This window comes from Saccopteryx leptura, chromosome 2, assembly GCF_036850995.1.
Source record: "Saccopteryx leptura isolate mSacLep1 chromosome 2, mSacLep1_pri_phased_curated, whole genome shotgun sequence".
NCBI classification, from domain to species: domain Eukaryota; kingdom Metazoa; phylum Chordata; class Mammalia; order Chiroptera; family Emballonuridae; genus Saccopteryx; species Saccopteryx leptura.
Window position 1 is genome coordinate 161264767 of NC_089504.1, and position 12622 is coordinate 161277388.

Consider the following 12622-nt stretch of genomic DNA (forward strand, 5'->3'; position numbering starts at 1 on the left):
TACACAAACAATGAACAATATAAAATGGAATTAAGAAAAAATATCACTTTTAATAACATCAAAAAAGAATAAAATACTTAAGAATTAACTTAAACAAGGAAGCAAAGATTTGCACAGTGAAAATTATGAAACATTGCTGTAAAAAAAAACGAGCTTTGGTTTGCAAGAAATAGTACACTTCTTAGTTTTCAGAATCCTGGTTAATTTCTGACTCCTCTGAGACATGTACAAACCCACTCTTTCCCTGCCCCCATTTTGTGGAAAGGGGCTAAAAAATAAAAGTTACTGCAGACCTTCTTGGGGTTCCTTTCATGTCAAGGACTAAACCAGATTCTGGACATTTATTTAGTGATTTGTTGGCTGAATTAATTTGTAGTTAAGGAACGTACCCAAGGTTACATTGTCAATGAGTGGCAGTCAGAATTTAAACCCAGATTTCGTGGACTCCGAAGGCAGTTCTCTTAGCCAAGAGATCGCTCTCTGAAATGTTTTTGCCTCAGTCCTGAGTGTAGCGGACTTAGACCACAGTGCCCGAAGCATAAAGCACACTGGACTAGGAGTTAAAAAATAGGACTAGATGTCAGTAGGTAACCTAAACAAGACTCTTAAGTCTCTGAACTTTGGTTTCCTCTGGATGAAATGGGGTTGATGACTAAGGTCTAGGAATTCTAGGGACTGTACCTGGTCATTTACAAGCCCCCATCCAGCTTATCATAATGGTGTCTTCTGGGTGACGGAGACTGTCAAGCATAGAGGTTGCGACTCTAAGGGGAAGTGGCCTCATCATCATATGAAACTAAATGCTACAAGAGTACACTCATTGATGCACAGATGAGGAATTATGATAATGCAGGGGAGGTAATGTTGACATTAGCTACCCTTACATCCAAAGAGACAGGCACAAGAACTTAATTGTGCCTATGGAAGGGAAGCTGACTGTTGAGATGTGTGAATCTGTACTGAAAATGCTACTGATCACTATCAGGGAGAGCCCTCACATCATGTATGTCTGAGGAGCTACTTCTGGAATTATCAACAGTCCAGCTGAATTTACATTGTACTTTCCAAAACAAATGTAACCCAAAAGAAGAACAGGATCTTGCAACCTCTGCTTAAGCACACTTGTTAACTTCCTTATAATCAGAGGTGACACAGATGTGCAGACTAGGGGGAGTTTAAGTGAAATCTGTAGCTATTCTCTCCCTCTCGGTTGGGGGCCTTAGTTGTGCAAGTTGGAACAGATCCATGAAGAGGGTTCCTGTTGTGTGAAAACTGATTTGCAGACTCAGAGGCCTGTACCTCTCTGAGGTAAGTGGGAGTTTTCTTTAAGATGCCATCAAAATGGGTTCTATTGTAACAGGCCCTTGGATGGAAATAAGCAACCTTGCTCAATCACTCAAAATTAAAGGCAGGCTCAGTTTGGGTGTATTATCGATGACTATGTTGTTTATATGTTCTGTGGAATTTCATATTATGCCAGATGGGAAATAGAAGTTTTAAGTTGCTTCAATTTGGACATTTTCACCTAAAACCCCAAAGCATTCAGAAGGAAAATTGTTTCCATTTAGATGCAATTTGAATAAATAAATGATAAATGAAGACAGAAAATTGTTTTCATTTATAGTGGCTCTCACCTTAGGAATTGTTTTACTAATCTAATCCCTCTTCTAACCATTCAGCATTATGGAATCTTAGCTCAGGCAAATAATCTTAAAGTTTATTGTATTAGTTTTTAAAATATATTTGAGCAATTAAAACACATTTACTATCTTATGGTTCTGTGCATTAGAATTCCAGCACAAGTCAAAATTTTAACAAACACAAAAAAAGTGATGGCAAGGCTGTGTTCCTTTCTGGAGGCAATGGCGGGAATCCTTTCCTTTAGAGGCTAACCCTGCTCCTTGGTTTGTGGGCCCCTTCCTCTTCAAAGCCAGCATAACTGCATTTCTGCCTCTTCCTCACCTCACCATCTGACTCTGACCAGTTGGAAAAAAGGTTCTCTGATATTAAGGACATGTGATTACCCACCCACCTCCATTAATCTAAGATAATCTTTCCATCTTAAGGTTTTTATCTTAAGCACATCTACAAAGTCCCTTTGTAAGTTAATATTCATAGGTTCTAGGGGTTTGAACAGACATCTTTGGGGGGTGCATTATTCTGCCTGCCATAGTCATCTCTTTCAACTCCTTTCTATAAGCAGGAAACCCCTGACATGTCCCTCTAACTCTGAGTATCGGTACTTCCACTGATGGAGAAGTCATTATTTCACAAGGTTGCCAACGGTAATGTTGACCAATTTTAAATGTCAGAAAATTCTTATGTTTAGTATTCTTATGTTTAATAATTCTCATACATGGGTCCTTGACATAAGCACAGGAGGAAACCCAACCCAGTGTCTCCATGTACAAGTTCACCACATGAAGTTCTTAAAATATTTGAAGACAGCTGGAAGATTTCACTTTTTTCATTAGTTGAACAAATTGAGCACCTGTTGTATGTGGGTGCTATTCTAGGCTTCTGAGATACAGTGATTAATTGGCCAAAGTCTCTAATCTCAATGCATTTCTTCTCGTGAAGGACAATGGTAGATGATCTAACAGACAGCCTTAGCATTGTCTTGAGTACTATTACATCAGGGGCGCCAGAATTATTTTTGAAATAATTTGATAGATATATTTTTAAAAATCATCTACATAGCAATTATTCAGGGCAGGGGTAGAACTGGTTAGACCATTTGTACACATATATATTTTACAATTTTTATTATTTTGAATTAAAATGGAGGAGCACCAAAACCTTTCAGAGCCACAGTTCTCCAGGTCTTATTCTAGCCCTGAGAGAAACAGAATTGTGAAAGATGAGTGTCTTGAAATAAGCAAACATGGCTTCCTGAATAAAAGTAAAAACTTTGAAGATGAGTAGATTTAGGTAAATAAAGGCCAGAGGGGGTGCATTCTATAACTTTCTACTAACATCATGGCAGTCAGATGAGGAGAACTGGGCCGATTGGTGGCCTTTTAGTTTGGGTATATGATTATGGAAAGGGAGTAATCTAGGTGGATGTTTTTAGTTGTTTCCTAAAAGGCAGAGAAGACAAGAAATTCAGTGGCAATGAAGTAGCACAGCTCCAGCATCTCTCACACACTCAGCAAAAATCCTTCCAAGCAAAAGAGAACCAAAAAGCAGACATAGAGGATGAGCAAGGTACTTGGAAGGTTGGAGTCCCAGTCCAAGGCTGGTTTCTCTTCTGAACAGCAGCACAAAAACAAGGCATAGGAAAGTCTGACTCTGCCATGCTCAAAAAGATGGCCTCTTTAGAAATAATGTGAAGGTGTTTAGCATTTAGTGTCCATCTCTCCATCTCTACAGGCTACAAAATCCAAACCTAACTGCACTTTCACATGCTGTGACTGAGTCTACCAGAGCTCCAACCTGGGGCAACCTATAAACGAAACCTGGCAGTTACTCTAGCAGGTGAATGTCATCAAGGCATTTGTTCTTACTCATTTAAATTAAATTATATGCTTTTCTCTTGGTCTAAATTTAGCATCTCCACGTGCATTCTGGGAGCTGGTAGTAGAAAGCTGCAATTTCCATTCATATTCAGTGCTGCTGTTTCCAAAATATAGATGTAATTGAAATACTGTAAATAAACCTAACTGATTTTTATTCAAATTTCCAGACATAGAAAATTTAAAAAATATTTATATCTGATTTTTCCATTTCAGATTTCCTAGAAGTTCTGCTGCTTACACTATAATGTTAAAAGTTCATTAGACTAGATTATCAGATGGCACAACCTCTCTGTTGGAAAGGTGATGCATTTTGTAATTAACATGTGAGGTCCTTCCTTTGATCCACCTTTTTTAATAGAAGGCTTTGCTGCAAAATGATCATTTCAGTTTGTGTATTTATTTTAGGCATGTTTGGCTACAGATCAACTTCAGTCATATTTCTGAAGACCTTGTTTTAAAAAATTATTACTTATTCATTTGGAGAGAGAGAGAGAGAGAGAGAGAGAGAGAGAGAGAAGGGGGGAGGAGCAAGAAGCATCAACTCCCATATGTGCCTTGACCAGGCAAGCCTGGGGTTTTGAACCGGCGACCTCAGCATTCCAGGTCTATGCTTTATCCACTGCGCCACCGCAGGTCAGGCTGAAGACCTTTTCAAAGATCACTGGAAGTGTTTCTGGCATTGTTTTGGTTGCAACCAAATTTGTATCCTGTGATGATAACCTCATTGTTAGTGATTCTTATTTTTAAATTTTGTTGAGTCCCTAAATGGGGTATGCTGAGGTGAAACTTAAAACTCCAATATAAGTGAATAGGGTGCAAGGCAAGAACAAAAGGGTAGTACAATGCTGGTATGTCTAGTAAAGAGCAGTATGACATAGATATCTTATCCTTGTTTTAGTTCCATACAAGGTTCTGGAGAACTCTGCTACCCCTTTCTTTTACTACTTGTATCAATTCAGGGAACTTGGGCACAATTAGTAGCAGAGATCACTTGGTTCCCGTTTCCATAGGAAAAAATATAATCTTGCTTGGTTTTATAGAGAGGTCAAGGGGAGCAAGAAGTATCAACTCATAGTTGCTTCACTTTAGCTGTTTACTGGTTGCTTGTGGTACATGCCTTGACCAGGCAAATCCAGGATTTCAAATCAGCGACTTCAGCATTCATTCCAGGCCCATGCTTTATCCACTGTGCCACCACAGGCCAGCCATGACTACCACTTGATTTCTTTCTTTATTTGTACCTGGGTTTGGATATTTAAAGATGTAACATGATTGAGATAATTAGAGCAAACCAAACCGTGCTCATTTAATGTCTACAAATACCATAGAACATAACCCAATCCTCAAAGTCTACTTATATGGAAAGTTTGTTTTAGGGGGCAACTCCAGAGTTGATATATCTAAGATATCAGATTCTTATTGACCTTGTAGCCTTAGAGTGTGTGTTAGAGCTGAGAGGACTTGTTTGAAAACATGTGAGACACTCCCAGGAGACTTACAGAAAGAAGCAGGAAGACTTTGAGAGCAGCTGAAGATCATGCACTAGCTGCTGAAAGTGAGCACCATAATACATGGTTTACTACTGCTAATCTTACCTGATTGGTCATTGTTCACCACCTGTCTTACCAAAGGATGTCATGGCTAATAGACTCATGGGTTCCTCATCATCATCATCACCAAAATTCTGATCCTTTGTTCATTTAGCATGGAACAAAAAATTCCAGAAATCCAGAAGGGGAATGAGTCATATTAAATAGCAGAGAACTAGAGTGAAGTTTCACAAATTTCTTCTGAGAATAAAGAATCATTATATTCACCTATGTTCATGGGACCAAGCTTAATTAAAGGATTCCATAAAGCTAGAATATTTTTAAAAAAAACTGATAGAGAAATAGGTAATGTTCTATGAAATAGACCCTCTATTTAGACTCTGTTTCAATTTGGGGGGGCAGGTGTGGTATGTTAGATAGAATATTAAATACAGGGTATTGGAATAATTGGCCACCTGTTTAGGGCATGACCATTTTGGAAAACAATTTGGTGATTTCTTATAAAGGCAGCCATATACTTACTACATGACCTGTGGTAGCTAACTTGGGACATTTGCACCCTACTGAAGAAAATGAAAGAGATGGTATGATTGGCAGCTCCACCAGAAATATACAGAATGGAAGAAGAATAATTCCCCAAATGAATGGAGAGAGGGTTGCTGAGCATGCAAAAATAACCAAGGCAGAAGATGAATAAGGAGAGGGGGAAGAAAGTAAGAAAGGTAAGAATATTTTATTACAGATGTCAGAGCTGAAAATTAAGATTCCTGCCAACCTCAGTAATGCACTTGATTCTACATTAAGACACTATCTAGAGAAATGGCTTTTTTCTGCAAAGAATTGTTTGTAAATTATACCTGACACAATTAACTATGGGTTAAACACACTCAACCATATATGGGTCTCTGATCCCTAGGAGTATAAAGTTATTAATGATTTTTCTTTTTTTTTTCTTTTTTTTTATATTTTTTTTAATTTTTTTTATTATTTATTCATTTTAGAGAGGAGAGAGAGAGAGTCAGAGAGAGAGAGAGAGAGAGAGAGAGAGAGACGGGGGGAGGAGCTGGAAGCATCAACTCCCATATGTGCCTTGACCAGGCAAGCCCAGGGTTTTGAACCGGCGACCTCAGCATTTCCAGGTCGACGCTTTATCCACTGTGCCACCACAGGTCAGGCATATGATTTTTCTTAATAGCATAACTAAAAGGCAGACTTGGGCTCAGATTCATAAAATAATTAATGTAGGCCCATTGGGTGTCTGAGATTTTATGTTCCTATCCAAAAGTTAGATTTCATCATTTGAAAGCCAGTTGGCTGACACTCAGTGTCCTAGCTGTGGACCTGTCTGGAAGCTACAGGGACCAAATGCTTATTCATTGCTGAGAACACAAAGAGATGCTGCCTATGTAGGTATGTGTTCCTAGATTTCAGGATGCAGAGTGAAGAGTGCCATTCTACCTTCATTCTGATGGTGTAGCCCTGTCCTGCCATGTCTAGTAGTCTGGCCAAACTGAAGAGCCTTCAGTTGTAAATTTGGATAACTAAGGTCTGTTTTTAGCAATGTCACTGGCCTTTTGATTGACTTGGGCAAATTATTTACTTCACTGTACTTCTGTTTCTTAAAAAAAAAAAAAACAACAACAACAAAAAAACCCCATAAGTAATACTTACCTAACCTGCTCTAGAGTCGGTTTGAATATTAAATGAGACAATAAACATGATTTCTCTTTGGGAAAATAAAATAAAATGTTATAGAAAATTAAGGTGGTGTACTGGCTGTTGTATTTAGCATTCCAGAGTAGGGCTGGCACCTTCCCCTTTTTTGCCAGATTATTGGCAATGGGAGAGGATCAAATTAGGATCATGATTGGATTTAGAGAATTATCTTTTTTTTTTTTTGAGAATTATCTTTTAATATATAGCTATTCATGAAACAGATCAAAAAATTTTGTGACTATGCTAGTTTCCTGAAAATCTAGGAATCATTATGAATCTAGAAGAGACATTAGTTGTTTTGTCAGAGATAGAATATTTAATATTTTAACAATGATACAAGGCAGCATCTTATTTTTTTGCCTCACAGCATAAAAAAAAAAAAAAAAAAGGGAGAGAGGGAGGGAGGAAAGGAGAGAGAGGATAGAGAAACACCTTTAACTTCCCAGAAGCACAGATTTTCCAGGAAAGCTGGAGGAGAGAGAGGGTCAATAAGCAAGAATGAAAACAGTATAATACATGTATGAAGGAAGAAGAGAGACATCCGTATCACACTGGCAGATACTTACTTAGAACAAATAATGAGCAAAAGTACCTCAGTGGTATTCAGCCAAATGGAATACACCTTTGATGAGTCAGCAAAAAAGTCCTCTTGTTAAACTCAGGACTGGATAGAAGGTTAATAGAATTTTATGCAGATGTTTATGAAGCACTTACTATGTGCCAGGGACTTTTAATGTATACATGCGTTATCTCATTTAATCCCATTAGGTAGAGGAGATAGTTATTCATATTTCACAAATGAGGAAACTGATAACCAGAAAGTTAAAGTCCTCCTAGCCATTATATGGCAAATTTGGGACATGAGCTGATATCTGTCACCATTGCAAATTGACTCTCAGAGAGCATCCATTTATATACAGTGTGTCCATAAAGTCATGGTGCACTTTTGACCGGTCACAGGGAAGCAACAAAAGACGACAGAAATGTGAAATCTGCACCAATAAAAGGAAAACTCTCCCAGTTTCATACCCATTCAGTGCAGTTTGATGTGGGCTCACCTACAGATTTTTTAGGGCTCCTTAGGTAGCTATCCTGTATAGCCTCTACAGCAGGGGTCCCCAAACTACGGGCCCGCGGGCCGCATGCGGCCCCCTGAGGCCATTTATCCTGCCCCCGCCCCACTTCTGGAAGGGGCACCTCTTTCATTGGTGGTCAGTGAGAGGAGCATAGTTCCCATTGAAATACTGGTCAGGTGTGTGGAGGACCCGGGTTCGATTCCCGGCCAGGGCACATAGGAGAAGCGCCCATTTGCTTCTCCACCCCTCCGCCGTGCCTTCCTCTCTGTCTCTCTCTTCCCCTCCCGCAGCCGGGGCTCCATTGGAGCACAGATGGCCCGGGCGCTGGGGATGGCTCTGTGGCCTCTGCCCCAGGCGCTAGAGTGGCTCTGGTCGCAACATGGCGACGCCCAGGAGGGTCGCAACATGGCGACGCCCAGGATGGGCAGAGCATCGCCCCCTGGTGGGCAGAGCGTCGCCCCATGGTGGGCGTGCCGGGTGGATCCCGGTCGGGCGCATGCGGGAGTCTGTCTGACTGTCTCTCCCTGTTTCCAGCTTCAGAAAAATGCAAAAAGAAAAAAAAAAAAAAAAAAAAAAAAAAAAAAAGAAATACTGGTCAGTTTGTTGATTTAAATTTACTTGTTCTTTATTTTAAATATTGTATTTGTTCCCGTTTTGTTTTTTTACTTTAAAATAAGATATGTGCAGTGTGCATAGGGATTTGTTCATAGTTTTTTTTATAGTCCAGCCCTCCAACGGTCTGAGGGACAGTGAACTGGCCCCCTGTGTAAAAAGTTTGGGGACCCCTGCTCTACAGACTCGTCACTGACTGATGGCCTACCAGAACGGGGTTTCTCCACCAAACTGCTGGTTTCCTTCAACTGCTTATCCCACCGAGTAATGTTATTCCTATGTGGCGCTTCGTTATAAACGCGCCAATATTCACGTTGCACTTTGGTCACGGATTCGAATTTAGCAAGCCACAGAACACACTGAACTTTCCTCTGTATCGTCCACATCTCGACTGGCATGGCCGTGGGCTGCTCCGCTGTATACACGGTGTTATGTCATCATCTGCACATGCGCACATGCTGCCACATCATCCTACAGAAACGAGGAGGGTTTTCCTTTTAATTGGTGCAGATTTCACATTTCTATTGTCTTTTGTTGCTTTCCTGTGACCAGTCAAAAGTGCACCATGACTTTACAGACACACTGTAGAACATAGTTGCATGTCTGAGCTTCAGCAAAGGGGCTTGGCAAACCTTAAGAGGATTCAAAGGATAGCAGTGAAAGGAATAAAATTATTTAACCTGGAGGGAAAAAAAAGCTGAGATCTGATCCAAAGCAATATTAACTTATCTGTTGGCAACCAGGATCAAGATATAGGCGGTTTTGAAGAGCACTGAGGATTCAGCGTAAACCAGGATCAAATTGTGATTGTTTCTAAAAGTGAAGGATGCTAAACATTTGTGGTGGTCATGAAGGTGCACCACTCAAAAATACCTGCTCTGGGGAGCATGATGGAATGACAACCTCCACACTCAAGCCCAGATCCTGTGTCCCCAAGCTGCCCCTCACTAGTGACAGCTGAGGAGATCCAGGAGCTGGGCCATTCCTGCCCACTGGGGCACTCTCCACTTGAGATTCTCTCAGAACTACACTGCAATCTGAAGTTGCTCCTAGTGCAGCCTCCAACATTCACCCTCCTTTCTTAGGTATCAGGCCTATGTCGTAGACTGGATGTTCTGCTCATTCCTGCTCCTTCCCCCTTTATTATTATTATTATTATTTGTGTGTATGTGTGTGTGGCAGAGTCAGAGAGAGGGATAGACAGGGACAGACAGACAGGAATGGAGAGAGATGAGAAGCATCAATCATCAGTTTTTCGTTGCACCTTGTGACACCTTAGTTGTTCATTGATTGCTTTCTCATATGTGCCTTGACCGTGGGCCTTCAGCAGACAGAGTAACTCCTTGCTCGAGCCAGCAACCTTGGGTCCAAGCTGGTGAGCTTTTGCTCAAACCAGATGAGCCTGCGCTCAAGCTGGTGACCTCAGGGTCTCAAACCTGGGTCCTCCGCATCCCAGTCCGATGCTCTATCCACCGCGCCACTGCCTGGTCAGGTTCCCCCTTTATTCTTTTTTTTTTATTCTGAAGCTGGAAACAGGGAGAGACAGTCAGACAGACTCCCGCATGCCCCCAACCAGGATCCACCCAGCACACCCACCAGGGGGCGATGCTCTGCCCACCAATGCTCTGCCCCTCTGGGGCATCATTCTGTCGCGACCAGAGCCACTCTAGCACCTGGGGCAGAGGCCAAGGAGCCATCCCCAGCACCGGGGCCATCTTTGCTCCAATGGAGCCTTGGCTGTGGCTGCGGGAGGGGAAGAGAGAGACAGAGAGGAAGGAGAGGGGGAGGGATGAAGAAGCAGATGGGCGCTTCTCCTGTGTGCCCTGGCCGGGAATCGAACCCGGGACTTCTGCATGCCAGGCTGATGCTCTATCACTGAGCCAACTGGCCAGGGCCTCCCCCTTTATTCTTAATAGATATTTCCCAAATAAATCTCTTGTATATATAATCTTATCTTGGTGTCCACTTCTCAAGAGAACCAAACTGACCCAAATGACTGAGTGTGTAGTGATAGGGAAATCTCACCTTTTATCTTTAAAAGCAGGTCTGTTAATAAACTGAATTTATTCAAGTGCAGGCTCTTGAAGGCCCAAAGAAAATGTGCTTAGATCAGTGGTGGGATTCAGCTGGTTTGCACCGGTTCAGCAGAACCAATATCTAATTGTTTGTTGAGTTCAGCAAACTGGTTGTTAAAATGACACTTGTAATTTCTAATGGCACAGGGTTCTTTCTAAGGTGGGCGCCTAGGCAGCAGCCCAACGTGAAAATCACAAATATATATTCCTTACTCTTTTTTAACATTCATCTGCACAACAGCATATTTTAGCGCCCATAGTCATGTTCATTCTGTCTATAGGTGAAAAAATTTGCTAGTGAGGATGCCAATCAAGAAGCAATATGGAAATATCTTAACAGTTTGTTTTTTGTCAAGTACTATTTAATATTTTTTATTAATATTTTAAAACTCTTTCGCCCTGGCCGGTTGGCTCAGTGGTAGAGCGTCGGCCTGGAGTGCGGAGGACCCAGGTTCGATTCCCGGCCAGGGCACATAGGAGAAGCACCCATTTGCTTCTCCACCCCTCCCTCTTTTCTTCCTCTCTGTCTCTCTCTTCCCCTCCTGCAGCCAAGGCTCCATTGGAGCAAAGATGGCCCGGGTGCTGGGGATGGCTCCTTGGCCTCTGCCCCAGGTGCTAGAGTGGCTCTGGTCGCGGCAGAGCGACGCCCCGGAGGGGCAGAGCATCGCCCCCTGGTGGGAAGAGCATCGCCCCTGGTGGGCGTGCCGGGTGGATCCCGGTCGGGCGCATGCGGGAGTCTGTCTGACTGTCTCTCCCCGTTTCCAGCTTCAGAAAAATATAAAAAAACAAACAAACAAACAAAAAAAACCCTCTTGTGTACCTCTTTTATTGTTCTTATATAAGTATTAGATGCATGAAATAATAAACTACCTTTTGGTATATCGTTTTTTATACTTAAAATGGTCATTAGGGCAGAGGACAGGTTGTTAAATTATTTAAGTCCCACCACTGGCTTAACTCATTTCTCTTGTAGATCTGAAATTCCATGGGTCTATATGTTACCATTGATAGTCGGGGAGCAGTGGGAGTTGCTTTCATTGGCCAATATGGCGCAGGAGGCGGTTCTCACACTGAGTGTGTCAAAAGCTAGAAAGAGGAAATGCACAGATCCCAAGCATGCCAAAATCAGGCAAAATAATTGGATAGAAAAAAAAGGCCCTCCCCTCTCTATCCCAATAAGAACCATGGGCTTGAGCAGGAAGGGGGAATGGCCTTTGAGATGGGGGTCCATAATTTTTCCAGGTCCCAGCACCTGAATAAACCTTTTCCTTTTCCACAAGCATTTATCTCAGGAGTCCGGCTTCTGTTGAGGCAGGCAGATAAACCTGTGCTTCAGTTATGTACATTTGGAGCTTAAATATAAGAAGCTGAATGTTCTCAGTATTCAGTATAAGATCAGAGTCAAAAATATGACTTTAAGTTATTTATCTGAAAGTTAATGAGAAGTTATCTCATTAATGAAATAATGAGAAATGAGAAATAACATTTTCATTGTACCTATCATCATCTCTGCTCTGAACCCTGCACTGATGCTATTATAATTATTGCAAAAGTGAATACAGGCCAATACTCATTAATAACAGAAAACTGCAGACCAAGGCCTGTGCTGTGCCCCCACCCCCACCAAAACCAGTTTTGGAATTGTACTGAGTCCCTGAAGCAACATAATGAATCAGTTTAATTATAAATTTATATTAAATATAGAAACTAACTGCATAATAGTGAATAAGAAATAATCAAGTATAGGTCATAATGATGCTAGCTGAAATCGTAAAATCTGGGAAACGGTAAAAGGCTATAATACTATGTGGGGAAAACCGTTGGGAAGCTGACAGTTTAGAAACAGAAGTATGTAAGACAGCCACATATAAATGAAAGTTCTAAGGACATGACATGGAACATAATATTTTAATGAAAAATGTTAAACTACAATATTTGTTCCTTTCTATATTGGAACCATAAATAGTATAATGGTTGCCATATATCAGATATCTTTATTATATGCGGCTTAAGTGTCTGTTTGTCGCCGATAGCTTATTGGTTGCTTGCATAACTGTACTAGCCAATGGGGTGAA